Source organism: Curcuma longa, chromosome 20, assembly GCF_044706935.1.
Source record: "Curcuma longa cultivar G26 ecotype Majalengka, Jawa Barat chromosome 20, ITB_CL_G26_1.1, whole genome shotgun sequence".
Taxonomy (NCBI): domain Eukaryota; kingdom Viridiplantae; phylum Streptophyta; class Magnoliopsida; order Zingiberales; family Zingiberaceae; genus Curcuma; species Curcuma longa.
Genome location: NC_133880.1, coordinates 9,339,397 through 9,354,741, shown reverse-complemented (window position 1 = coordinate 9,354,741; position 15,345 = coordinate 9,339,397). Strand labels below are relative to the sequence as shown.

At 34.3% G+C, this 15,345-nt stretch overlaps 1 pseudogene; it reads left to right on the top strand.

Moving 5' to 3' along the window:
- Nucleotides 1-2,268: 2,268 nt before the first annotated feature.
- Nucleotides 2,269-15,328, top strand: LOC141813022 (uncharacterized; annotated as a pseudogene).
- Nucleotides 15,329-15,345: the final 17 nt, after the last annotated feature.

The following is a 15,345-nucleotide window of genomic DNA, read 5'->3' as shown; positions in this document are numbered from 1 at the left end:
GAGTCAAAATGGTCACCCTTCCTTACATTCTTGAGATTTCCTAGATTTGTCCCCGGGGCCATGGTGCCACATCCAGGTTGTGACCATCCCTCCCCAGCTACGGCGTATTTGTAGAAATTTTCCTCCATGGGGATCGCAATTGGATGCTGGGCGTCTACATTTATCCTGGTGGTCGATGAGAAACTTCCATGGGACCGGGCCGGTCATCCCCAGGGATTGAGTCCATGAGACTGATGGGATTATCATTTTTTTTAGATTTCCTAGATTGCTCATTTTCCCTAGTTTTAAGGCCTTATCCATTAAAGATTTTTGGCCAAAAGTTCTTAATGGATGTAGTGGACTCAGATTGAGTCAAAAGTGGTTACCATTACATTTCTGATTCTTCTCATATACTCATTTTTCTTGAATTTGAAGCCTATATACTCATCAATGACTTTTGACTTGAAAGACTCATATTGAGTCCGAAGTCACCAAATTCCTGACAATGTTCTCATTTTTCCTATGCTCAATCTTTTATGCATTTGAGGTCTTTATGCCTATCAATAATATGTTTTAGTAAAGAAGCACTTGCTGGATATGGAAGACTCAAATTGAGTTCAAAAAGGCATTTTTACATTTCTGATCTTCTCATTATTCTTTCTATGCTCAAATTCTCTGCATTTAAGCCCTTTATGACCATTGATGATTTTTGAAAAAAAAAATCTTTAATGAACCTAGAGGACTTAGATTGAATCTAAAAGGATCTAAGTTCAAATTTCTTATCTTTGACTTCTTTCCATGTTCAAATTCCTTGTATTTGAGTTCTTTATAACCATTTCTGACTTTAATTTGTCAAATCCTTGATATACGTGGAGGACTCAAATTGAGTCTTAAAGGTCATCTTTGTTGGAATTTTTGATGAGGCCAAATGGAGGTTGAATATCCAATTGCATTTTATTGCTTGTTTGATTCTATAATTGTGTTAGTATGCAATGGAAATGTGAAAACAAATACAAAACATAAACAATATAAATACTAGGTTACATGGTTTGGAACCTTAAGTTCTTACTCCATACCTATAAGTCATCAATGAGTCATTCAAAAAAATCTCTTCATATTTTCTTCTTAATTCTCAAATGTGTTTTAGAAATGGAGAAATAATCTAAACTTACAATTAGCAAGAAGATACAATTTACAACATAAAGAAACAATTACAAATGTAACTCTTATTTTGGCTTATTCTCACTTTCTAATTCTTACTTTCATATGCATAATTAATTTGCTCAAGAACTCTGTCAAAATCTCCTCTTGTTTGTCTTCTTATAGCTTTCTTGTTATAAATAGTTATTTGCTTTTCGCTCGATCAATTGATTACCAACTTACCCCATCAATCAATCTCATGACTGTTTCAGTTAGAATTGGTTATACCTATATCTAATCAATTATTTGGTTCTCTCCAACGACCACTTGAGTTAACTAATTACTTGTTGTAATATGTAGGTCATCTGATGGTCACAACTTGATCATATCATATCAATAATTATTTTTCTAAATTTCTATTGTTTTATTAATCAATTGCTCTTGTTCATTAGCGTACTAATTTTACCTTAGTTAAAATTAATCACTCACGAATAAAAACATTCTACTTGTTAGCAATCTAGCGTAAGTCGATTGCCTACTCAATCCATTTATCAATTAATTGAATCTAACCTTTAATCGATTGCATCCTTCAGCCAAGTCTAAAGTTGAGTCTTTACCTAAGTGAAATTTACTCAAAATTCAAAATATAGATTATTCGTTAACTTTCATCATACTTAGATTTTTCTCTCAAAAGCTCATGCTTCCGAAGTTTTTTTTTTGTGAGATCTTGTCCTTGACACTTCTTGTATCAAGAGACTTTATTCTAGGATTTTCTCATTTGCGTAGCGTCGATCAATCTTATCCGATCAAAATTTTTTTTTAATCAAGAGATCTAACCTCTGAAATTTATCATTTACTAATATTATTTAGTTTTGACTTACTAAAATTTTCACCTATCCGATGAATCAGGCATAGATTCATCTTTACCTATCCTTGTGCTGAGGTGACCCTGATCATTTGCCTGAATGATCCATATATATATTGAATGATTGATGTGCTTTTGAGATGCAGATGTCCCATCCTCCTCTGGTTATTCAAGGGAAAACAACAAACGAAGCCATACCTTGCCTTTCCCATCTATCCCAGAAACTAACCTGACATCACTCTCTCTATAAATTACAGCAAGCACCCATCTGCAGCTTACGAACCATGAAGGCAACCACGTTTGCAAGCATCATCCTCGCTCTCGCCCTAGCGACGATGGCCGAGGCTGGGCGCCAATACACACTGGTCACCTGCCCCCAGGTAGACATGTGCTTGGCACCTTGCGTACCGTACCTCACCAGGAAACAAGCGGCGCCTCCGCCGGAGTGCTGCACCGGAGTTAGCAGACTCAAGGCTTTGGGAAGCACCACCGCCGACCGCCAGGTAACGTGCAGCTGCGTGAAGCAAGCGGCAGCACGCTTTCCCGACCTCGACGGTGAGGCCGTGAGTGCCCTCCCGACCAAGTGTGGGGTGCCGCTGCCATTCCCCATCAGCCTTGACTTCGATTGCTCCAAGTGAGGAAATTATAAATTGAAATTTCCAAACACAATTTTATGAATTATTTTTCAATATTTAACTAATCCATTCTGTGGAAATATAATTATATATTAAGTCTGAATTATTTTTCTGGTTCACGCAGGATTTCCAAGTAGAGTGGGAGTTTCTAGAACGAAATAAATTGTGGAAGTCATATGTTCGCCTAAGAGTGTGATGCGTGCATGCGTGCAATGGAATACACAAAGATTTGGTTTGTAATAAGAGCTACACAAGTGTTTTTGTATGCTTAATTTGGCGAGTTTTCTAAATTAACTGGAATAACAATACGTAAGTTCATCTGACGTATTTTATGCATTACAAGTCTGGGGATCAGTGAGAAACTTAATCGGTATTACCAACACTAACACCTTGATTAATTGAGAGAGAAAGTCGAGAAAAGGAATACAAAATGGAGAAAAGGAACCTATAATAAATATCATTTGTGGTGCAACCATGAATGAGAAGTTGTCACACGTCGGTCAATATTTAAATAACTCTCATGTCGTGGTCGCCAATGAAACAATAGAAAATAATAATGAAAGAAAAAAAAAGTGAGATTAGGTTTAGATCCTCGTACCGTCGTCAGCTTTAATTCTTGTATGCTATAAATATGTTGAACCCTAAGGTTGTTGGACGATCATGTGCTGCAATAGCACAATCATAAGGGAGTCATGCCAAATCTCAACTAAGCCGTATTTATTTAAAGGATGGTCAATGAGGTTGAATCATCCATCTTCAGAATTAATGAGATCATAAAAGCTAAACATCTATATTATCATAAATTAATAATATTAGGGAGTCATGTCCAATTATAACTTGTACTTGTAAAGAGCATCTCCAATTATGGCCCCTACCTACAAGGGTCATGACCAATTATGGCCCATGGCGGCAAAAGTCATGTCCAATTATGGTTCATACTTACAAGGACCATGTACTTGAGTTGAGGTTGGCCGTCGTGGAGAAGATTAGGGTAGCCTAGAATGCTCGAAGGGGAAAGTATGGACAACTCAAGGTACCACCTAGGGCTATATAGCATGGAGATCTCAAGGGGAAAGTATGGACAACTCAATGGGGGGGACTTGAGGTGTAGAGTTGCATGGACAAATCAAGGTGTGAAGTTGTATGGACAACTCAGGGCGCCGAGTTGTACAAGGAACTCAGGATGCTGAGTTGCATGCATGGGGAACACGGGGTTCTGAGTTATATGGGGATTGAGAGTCCGAGTTGAGCAAGGGACCACCTAGGGCTCTTGGTTTGCAGGACTGCTAACATGGAATGGAATCATGTAGGCTGGATCTATTGGCATACCATAGAGCTATATGGGTTGGATTTGCTAGCATAGAAGAGGATCAATATCCCTAGATATCACATGTCCCCTTTTAAGTCAGACAAAGGAGCCAAATGAATAAAATCCTAGTGGAAGCTGGATATTAGAAGTTCAAAAATTCCAAATGGGCCATGTTATATATGACACTTGTAATGGTCAATCTCCTACCTACATTTTGAATCATGCCATTCTAACATAGCCAAAATATTGTCATTATGATGCCTCACCTAACAAATTTGAGGGTAATCTCTTAAACAAATCATTTAAATTAATAACGACAGTTAATCTCTTTGAGGTCTCACTGTGTCATAGGCTATATAGCATGGAGATCTCGAAGTTGTGCTGCTCCCTGCTCTTGTTTAGGACCCTTTCTCTTCCCCAGGTCGTTGATCCTCTCGTGGTTTATGCTCTGTCCAATTCTTGCGATTATCCCGTGTCATTAGATCAACGGTTTTGATGGCACCGATGAGTTTCCACGCCATTGGATTAGAGATTTGATAATCCTGAGGAACCCCCTGCATCATTGGATATAGGGAGAGGTTGTATAGCAACTATTTTGCGCTTCTTCTCCCTTCATGCGGTTCATTAGATCTCCATCTTCCATATCTTCCTTTGCATGTGTGATCCTTGTAAGTTCTTGTCTTCACCTTTTCTTCATCTCTAGCCTCACTTAGGTGGCTTATAGGTCTAAGTTTTCTAAACCAGCTAGTGAATTCGATGGTAGATCACTGATTGTTGTTGTGGGTGACGCTCGGAGAATTGTCTTCCCAAGTTTATCGAGTGGCCTTGGTTCAAATTGTTTGCCACCCAACTCACTCTTGTCAACAACCAGGTTGGCCAGGAAGGATTCTATATTCCTCTAGATTATTATCCCCAAGCCTTTTAACTGCCCCATCTACCACTAATCGGATCCCTAACTTTCTTCGTAGGTTAGTTTGGCAATAGCCTCGAACTTCCCTTTCATCCACTCTATCCGGAAATCACTGCCAACTCATCCTTTAACCAACTCACCTCCAACTCTTTCCGCCTCTAGAGAATAGAGTTGAGTATTCTATTAACATCGAATCGAATCAAACTGAATTAATCAAAATTGAATCGAACTAAATTTTTTTGAACTAACCGAACTGATCAAATTTTTAAATAAAAATTAAACAAATTGAACTGATAAAATATCGATTAATTTAGTTTTCGACCGAATTAATCAAAATAATCAAATAAATATTATGAAAAATTTACTAATTAATTAGAGATTTATAAATTTAGTTATTTAGAAATTTATAAATTATATTTTTATTTTGATTAATTCGATTTATTCGAATTAACTAAATTAAAAATTTTAAAATCGAACCGAATTAATTAATTAAAAAACATAATTAAAATTTTGAAATAATCAAATCAAAATTTTAAATTCGATCGATTCAATCGATTTATTCAATTTAATCAAATTTTTATTCATCCCTATTATATCTCTATTGGATAGCTCAGGTAACCACTTCATGTTTTTTTTTTTTACTAATCTGCTCGTGGTGATCGTTTCAAGACTTTGCGAGCTAAAATAGAGTTGCCAAAATGCGTCCATGATTTTTAGAAAGGTTAAACGTTGACAAAAATTTTAAAATATTATTTCAAAACATATCCTGAAATTAGGCCAATTCATTTTGTCAACGAATATTTTAGAAAAAGGATTCAATTTGCAATGTTTTAACCTTTGAGAAGCTCCAACACTAAAATGCATTAAATTTCAATTTGTTATATAGATTGGATTTTGTCAAATTATGACTTTTCTATTAAAGATGATTTTTGTTAAAGAATGAAATTGATGATTCTATATATTAAATTAGTTGAAAGTAGTGACATAGTCCGGATTTTTAATTAAGAGACGAATTCAATAAATTTAAAAAATTAACACAACATAAATATATAATCAAAGTCATATAATTTCAAATATTTTTACAATAAAATTTTTTGAGATTTCATGCTTTGAAAATATTAAATAATAGTTTCATTATCAAATATATCAAACACATCTTGTTGAATATATGATACCAAACAATCATTTACCATATCATCTCCTAACCGATTATAAAGTGAGGTTTTGATTATTTTCATTGCTGAAAATATTCTCTCCACTCGCAATATTAATTTCAAAAGTAACTATACCAAAGGATACAGTCGATGTTTCTTCAATTGAATCATCATTTTAGCAAGCTCATTAATCCCTGCAATCTTAGAGAATTGACTGCTATTTTGCATATCAAAAATAAAATTATCAAGTTGGTGTTAAAGTTGCATTAATTCTATCGGAAAGAAATTGGATGGATAAAACTGAGCAAACTAAAATAATTTTCTCTTATCATAAGTAGATAATGAATTTAATGGATTAAGACAAGTCATACATAACAATAACTTTGTGTTCACCTCATTAAAGCGACTGTTTAACTCTTAAAGTTGCAAATCTATCACTTCATAAAATATTTCAATGCAATAATAGTGAAGATTTGTCTTTCCTTCAATATTTCATCGTCGTTATCTCCCATTAAAGGAGAACAAGTCTTCCATGTGTGAGGTGACTATCTCATATTTAATATAAAATAAAAAAACTTTATTCAATAGCAAATCCCAACCATCATCTCTCATGGTTTGTAGTCGATGTTTACTTGATCTTACAAGAATCATGACATTTACGTTGTCTTGATCTTTTCTTTGCAAAGCTTGCGACAAATTATTTGTGACTCTCAAGATATTTTTTTTAAGTGCATCTAAAATATGAATTCATATTTTCTTTTCAATTCCAATAGATTATTTTTTTACCACTAAAAAAAAATTTTTTTTAGGGACGAAAATTTATGACGAAATATTTTCATCACAAATTTGCAAATAAATTTATGATGAATAATATTTTCGTCGCCAATTAGTGACAACTTTTGCGACGAAATCTTATTTGTTGCTAATTCTGCAACATATAAAATTCGTCGCAAATTTCATTGCTAAAAATTTTTTATCGCAAAATTTATCATAAATTAGCCATGAAAAAATATTTTGTTGCTAATTGGTGATGAAATAATTATTCATCGCAATTTTACGATGAAATATTTTTTTGTCGCCAAATTGGCAATGAAAATATGATTCGTCGCCAAATTGACGATGAATTTTAAGTTTCGTCGCTAAAATTTGACAACGAAAATAGGATTCTTGGCCAAATTGGCAAGGAATCTCATTTTCGTCGCCAATTTGGCGACGAAAATAGAATTTGTCGCCAAATTTGGCGACAAATCTCAATTCTGTCACCAAATTTGGCGACGAATCTCGATTTCGTCACCAATTTAGTAATGAATCCTATTTTTGTCGCCAAATTTGGCAACGAAACTTAAAATTCGTCACCAAATTGGTGATGAATTTGACGATGAAAAACTTTCATCGCCAAAAACCATAGATTTGCTGACTTTCTCTTCCCACACATTTTAGGTTTTCGATCTCTTCCCTCTTGCAGTGCGCCTCCGCCGTTGCCGCGTTTTTGCTAGATCTCTCCAAAGAATGGAGCTTTCGTTGTGTCTAGATCTAGGTATGCGAAGTCCTTGCTCCTTCCTCCCTTCTATTGGCTGGCCGACTCCTTCTTCTCGGTATTGGGCCGCTACTCGCGACTCGTCGGCCGCTGGCCAGGGGCGGGTCACGGCCGTAGGCCACTTGATCGCTGTCAGTAGCTAGTCGCGGTCGTTGGCCACGTCGGCACTGGGCTTACAGTCGCAAGCCAACAGTCGTGGGCCAGCAGGGCACTAGCCACTGGCTGGTGGCCGCGAGCCGTGCTATCTGCCTACCGTTAATCGCGATCGGTGGTTGTCGCGATCGGTGGTTGCCACGTTTAGTGGTCACTGACGGCAAGTGCGAAACTGATTCAACTTTTCTAATTTTTTTTAAGCATATTAAATTTAAATGTTGATTAATTTTTTTAATGTTATTTGTGCAGGTTTACAATTTACGTGGACGTGAAGTAATTGGAGATATACTTGTATTTGTTTACCAGCTTTAGGTATATTTATAATTATAGTTATTTTAAAATTTTGAATAATATTTAGCTATAATTATATTTATTTGAATGTTAATATTTATTATTTTAATTTAGTTTGAATTAATTATGCTTATTTAATTGATGAAGATATAGGAAATAATTTTTATTTATAGTAGATAATTTTTATTTATAGTAGGTAAAAATTATTGCAATTAAGTAATAATTATTAATATTTTAATATGTTAAAAATTTTGGGTTCAAGAAAGTGCAGGAAATACGAAGTTAGATGTATAAAAAGAATTTACCTGAACGTAGAGGTTTAACCAATGAATTTATTGTGGGATTAGAATAAATTTTGAAGTTTGCTTCAAGTAATATTGAATTTATGGATAGAGATAATATAAGATGTCCATGCAGAAAGTATCACAGTGATAAATTTTTACAATGTAATAAAGTATGAGAATATTTTTGTAGATTTGATTTCACTCCTAATTACTATAATTGGACTTCTCATGGTGAATCGTTCATATCTGATGAGGATTATGGACAAAACATACATAAGAATCCCCTTCTTTACATGATTTCTTCTTTATATAGATAGATATAGGATCTACGGGGCAATTATTTAAAAGTACACTTTGTGCAACAACCCTTCCTATTTGATAGAAAAGGATCCCATGATCCTAAACCGATATTACCTGGGAACGCAAATCCCAAGTTTGTCTATGAAGAGCTAATCTAATTGTATTAGTTTTTATAATTGATTTCTTCTGTGTAATACTAATGGATAGGGTCTCATTGATAAGTGTTGCAAGATTTCATGCATTTTAACCCATGGTTATGGATCCGAATCCGTTAGTATGGAACATTTTCTTTTCCAAGTAAAACCCTTTAGTATATGAAAGAATGAAAAAAATGCTTTCGTTGTTGTTGAATAAGAAACCTTCGTATCTTAATGCATGCATTTAATTTATTTGGAGCTATTAGAGCGGAATCCGCTTTTTAGGAAATATGAGTCGAACCAATAATAAAAATATTTCTTGTGAAATATCTTTCACACCCAGTCATGAGGGATCAAAGTTACTATGATCAATTTAATTCATATCAAAGGATGGTAACTGAAGCAGTAGGTCAGAATTTTTTTGCTGAACCGAGTGGTCCAAGTTCTAGTTTTCCTCCAATGTTGAACAAATATTTACTCCTTATGCATGACCGTTGGAGGAGACACAAGTACCAGGAGTTGGTGAAAATTTGAATAATAAATTATATCTCAAATTTAAAGAATTATTGAGTGCTGCAAATGAACTATTGTGGGCTGGTTGTGATAATCACACTAAACTATCTCTTATAGCAAGATTCTTGAATGTCAAAGTAGAACATAATATGTTTGAAGATTGTTTTAATGATTTTGTTCAAGTTATTGAAGAGGCATTACCACGTGATCACATAATGTCCAATGATTATTATAATATGAAAAAACTCGTTAAAGACTTAGGTCTTCCAGTAGAAAGAATTGATGTTTGCAGATATGGTTGTATGTTATATTGGGGTGATGATGAAAATGCAGAAGTTTGTAAATTCTGTAATCAAGCTAGATACAAGACTACCAGAAGGAGTCAACAACGACGTAAAGTATAAACTCAGTTATTTTATTTGTCTTTAACTCCTAGGCTACAAAGACTTTATGCATCAAAAGTCACTGCTCAACACATGACTTGACGTACAACTCATCAAATAGAAGAGGGATTAATGTGTTATCCATCATATGGGCATATGCACAACAGTGAAAATTTTTTGATAGAATATATCCTGAATTTGCAAAGGAAACTCGAAATATTCGACTAGGTCTTTGTGCTGATGGATTTACTCTATTAGGTAAATCAGGAAGAAATTATTCTTGTTAGTCAATTATTATAACTCCGTATAATCTTCCACCTGGAATGTGCATAAAAATACCGCATATATTTTTAACATTGGTTGTGCCTAGTCCACAAAATTCGAAGAAGTTAATAGATGTTTATATGCAACCATTGATTGCAGAACTAAAACAACTATGGGATGAAGGTTTTTCTACCTATTGTAGGGTCTAAAGAATGTCCACATCTCCACAATGGCATAATATTGTCCACTTTGGGCCTAAGCCCTCATGGTTTTGTTCTTGGGCTCTCCCCAAAAGGCCTCATGCCAATGGAGATACTTTCCATCCTTTTAAATACATGATCTTTCCCATGTGTTTTAGATGTGGGACTATGTTTGCACCTTTGCAACCCAACAATCCCCCCCTTAAACAAAGGACCACCGGAAGCTCCGCTACCATTTCTCATGGTCCGGCTGCCATTTCTCATGGTCCGGCTGCCATGTCCTCATGGTCCGGCTGCCATGTCCCTCATGGTCCGGCTGCCATGTCCCTCATGGTCCGAGCCTCTCCTACTTCTTTTGTTTTCCCCGAGGGTCCCCATATGGTTAGATCTGGATCATGGCTCATCCGGCGGTTAGTCCGGTGAAGAGCGGCCTCGCTCTGATACCAATTGTAGGGTCTAAAGAATGTCCACATCTCCACAATGGCATGATATTGTCCACTTTGGGCTTAAGCCCTCATGGTTTTGTTCTTGGGCTCTCCCCAAAAGGCCTCATGCCAATGGAGATACTTTTCATCCTTTTAAACCCATGATCTTTCCCATGTGTTTTAGATGTGAGACTATGTTTGCACCCTTGCAACCCAACACCTATAATGTGCATACTAATCAGATGTTTATAATGAAGGTTATACTTTTTTGGATCATAAATGACTTTCTGGCTTATGGTATGTTATCAGGATAGAGTACCACTGAGATTTTAGGATGTCCAATATGTATAGAGAGATCAAAATAAATCAGATTGAAACATGAGAAGAAGCCAATTATTTTGATTATCATAGATAATTGTTACCACCAAATCATAATTTCAAAAGGAATAAAGAAGAATTCATAAAGAATAAAATTGAAAGAACACCTCCGTCATTGAGATTAACAGGTCAACAGATCTGGTATAGAGTGTATAATTTTTCATCTGTTATTGAAGATCCATATGGTACACCTTATGAATATGGAAGTACACATAAATGGACTAAACGGAGTATATTTTAGAATTTACCATGTTGGTATAGTTATTTGATTCATCATAATCTTGATGTAATGCATATTAAGAAGAATATTTTTGATAATCTGATTAATATAGTCATGGATATCCCCAGGAAAATAAAAGATAATCTGAATACATGAAAAAATATGTGACTCCTTTATAAAAGACCTACTCTTGATGTTGATGAAAGTAGTAGGGGACCAAAGTCAAAGGCAGTTTATACATTGAATACAGATCAGAGACGTGTTCTTTGTGATTGAGTGAAATCTTTGAAATTTTCAGATGGTTATATCTCTAATCTTGGAAAGTGTGTCGATTTGAAGGAATGTAAATTAATTGGTTTAAAAAGTCATGATTGTCATATATTCATGGAAAAACTCATTCATATCGCTTTTAAGGAGTTGTTACCAGATTTTATATGGGGTGTCATTACGTCGTTAAATATTTTTCTTAATGATATTTGCTCAATAGTTTTGAGATACTCACACATGGAGACGTTAGAGAGAGAAATTCTAATAATTTTGTGTAATTTAGAAAGGATCTTTCCACCTTCATTTTTTGATTCGATGAAACATCTTTTGGTTCACTTGCCATATGAAATCAAAGTTGGAGGTCCTGTCCATTCTCGATGGATGTATCCATTTGAAAGGTAAAATCATATTACTTATATACTTTATTATTTAATATATATTAATATCTAATCACTTTGTTTTATTACAATCAGATTTCTATATCATCTGAAGAAAAAAGTAAAAAAATAAGGCTCATGTTGAAGCCTCTATTATTAATGCATACATTGTGGAGGAAGTAACACTTTTGCATCATATTATTTTGAGCCTCATGTCCAAAGCACAAGATGAAGAGCGGGAAGAAATGATAAGGGCCATATTGATCTCAATTTGACATCATTTTTAATTTTTAATTATCTTGGTCAGCTAAGTGGACCATATAAAGAGAGATACTTAACTGGTCAAAATAGTACACAACCTACACATATATTTTACTGAATTATCCAGAAGTAATATCCATATTTTGAGTGGGTATATATTTTATATTTTTTTCTTCAGTCATAAATAATTTATATTATAATTATTTTTTATAAGATTTTTCAGAATTTAAACTTTGAAATGTCAACACAAGAGTTTAATAACTTTTACGATGAAGAATTTGCATCATGATTCAAAACTTAATAATGAGCTTTTGTATAAGGAAGCACAAAGGACAAAACTTAAGTGAAGGCACCTTCGTTCATGATCTAACAAAAGATTTTCATTATATGATATTTATATTACATCAACCTTAAATTATATTATTCTTTTACTGTTTTGCTCAAATTGGTACATCTATTTCTAATAAACTAGTGTATCCACAAGTTGGTAAATTAATACATCTATTTCCAAGGGATAGTGTCGAAGCATGTTGGTATACGGCTTCATCTTTCAACCCCTAACTGTTAGAACCTTGTGAGCTAGAAGGGGAGGGGGATTAAATAGCTCAATTCGCTCAAATTGGATCTATGTAATGATGAAAGCTTTTTGCTACCCAGCCACTCAATGAGCACAATGCTAACTCGATCGATTTACTTGTTATCCGCCACCTTGAGGTGACTAATCTAATGATTCACATTCAACTCACCACTTCCACTATATCTTCTTCTTCTCGGACAAATCACGAAGGTGGAGAAAACCTTTTACAGCAGGATTATAGTTGTACAATAACAAGCAAAAATCACAAAGAAGAAGAAGAGAGGTTTTACAATGATCTTGATGGATTTGCTTCTTCTTCATCTAGAAATTGCTTCAAGTTGTGTAGTTGAATACCAGATAGATTCTTCAGCACTATAGCAAGAGAACTTGGAGCAAAATGACATGAACAGTGGCCATCAACGACTAACTCTCATCATTTAAACAGGTTCAGCTTCTCTTGAGATCAATCGACTAATTTTCTCATACCAGTCGACTGGTTCAGTCAGCGACAGATAATGACTTCTAAACCTTCTGAAATCGTGTCTGAGTTTATCAAATTTCAAATGTCAATGGAGTAATTTTACTCATCATTCGACTGTTATAGATGAATCGAGTCATTAGTCGAATCAATTCTCTTCTATTTGCTTTTGAAACAGAATTAGTTGATTGGTGTGAAGAATCAATCGAGTCAATTCTATTCTGTTTATTTCCGAAATAAAATCAGTCAACTAATGTAAAGGATCAATCAAGTCGATTCATAATCAGTCAACTAATGTGAAGAATCAGTCGAGTTGATTCTTTTCTATTTGCTTCCGAAATAGCATCAGCCGACTGATCTGGAGAATTAGTTGAGTCGATTCTAAAATCCATTCGACTGACTTCAATATCAATCGATTGAAATTTTGAATCTGGCTAAAAAATTTAGTATCAATCGACTGATATTTCCTTTCAGTCGACTGACACCAATATCAATCGACTATATACTATAATCAGTCGACTGATAGAGGTTTTACTGCATCCATCTAACTTACCAAGTGTAAGGAAGCTAGGTTGTATGAATCCCTTTCATTAGGAGGCTACATAAGCTATACATGGTAGAAAATAAAACTTAATTGAGCTTTTGAATATTACGGAGGTAGATAGATTTACAAAATTCTTAATCTATTTTATTGGTTATATATTTATTGTCTTAAAGTCATTTTTTAACTGCATTTTTTTTCTATAGATCATTACAGGTGACTTAGTGGTGTGTTGATAGGTGCAATCTTTACAAAAAATAGCATAATGGTAAGTTTTTTTATATTCCTCATTATGCAAATAATTTTTATTTAATTTATTCTAATATATTTTTTTACAGTTTCGACATGGTCGACACAGTACGAGTCATGACCACTCTGCACCTACGATCCCCATTTCTTCAAGTGCAGGACCATCTCACACAAAGGACTCGTTAGGACCTTCTCATTCCCCAGTACCCATGGAAGGTCCTTCGACTCGACAGTCAACTGTAGAGATCATGAATACACGAGAGTTTATATCCCCTCTCGACGATTCATAAGTATTTTAAATTAATTAATATTGTCAATTATATTTTTATAATTATTTAACATTATTTATTTTATATTATATTATAGTTTTGCCGATTGTGTACGTGTTATTCATGGTATTAATCGAATTATGAATAACCATTGGCGAGGGAATTCTATGACATATACAAGCACTCCTAATCCCACCCAAGAGTTGTGGTGGAATGAGTTTAAGGTAAACTATCCACTTTATTTTATATATGATATTACTATTGAATATATAATAAATTATTTATTTCTTCTTTCAGTGGATGTTCACTAGGGACCCTAACGATGAAACAAAAATTAGAAGAATTTTTAAGAAAAAATATGGTGACCACATCCGTCATGTGCTTAATCATGCTAAAACAAGGGGAAAAAATCACCATGCATTACCGAAGAGAATTGGATTAGGATCTGTCAATTTTGGGAATTGAAGAGAGCAGAAGGAGTCACCAGAATAAGTTAATCAAGCTTATAATTCTTGTGACTTATCTGTGACATATACAAGCGGCTCAATCAATATTGATGAGCATACATATAAATTGATAGTTTTTTAAAACTACTTTAATTTTAATTTATTTCAACTTATTTTATTATTTCTAACAATGATTTTTTAGGCTAAGAAAATAGGATGAGAGCCATTTTTTATAGATACTTATACTCACATATTTAAAAAAAAAGACAAGAGTTGGAGCGGAAATAGAGCTAAAGCAATTAAGGTTTAGATGTGTATCTAAATATTTTTATATGTGTTTCTCAAATATTATAACATATTAATATTTCTTTTGATAATACAGGAAAATATGATGAGCTCGAGCTAGCACAGTGAAATTCAAGTGCTAGCTCTGAAAATGATGGATCTGAGTCTTCTATTGGGAATGATCTGAGTCTATGGCTGGAGGCCAGTGAGGGATCCAAAGGTGGTGGAAGAATATTGAGTATGAGTTCTTTGAGTAGAATTCATAGAGTTGTTGGTACATCTTCTGCCACCTCTCCAACCGTAATGACACAAATCCATAATTTGACTGAAGAGGTTAGCCACTTAAAAAGTTTGTTAATGCAATGAGATCAAAAAATGAGGCAAAGAGATTAGGAAATTAATGAATTACGTCGACAACAAAACCTGATCATGCAACATTTTCAGTTAAAATCCGCTCCTCGTAATGATGACGACGACAATGAAGATAGTGGTTCCTTATGAGTTTTTTTGTGTATGAA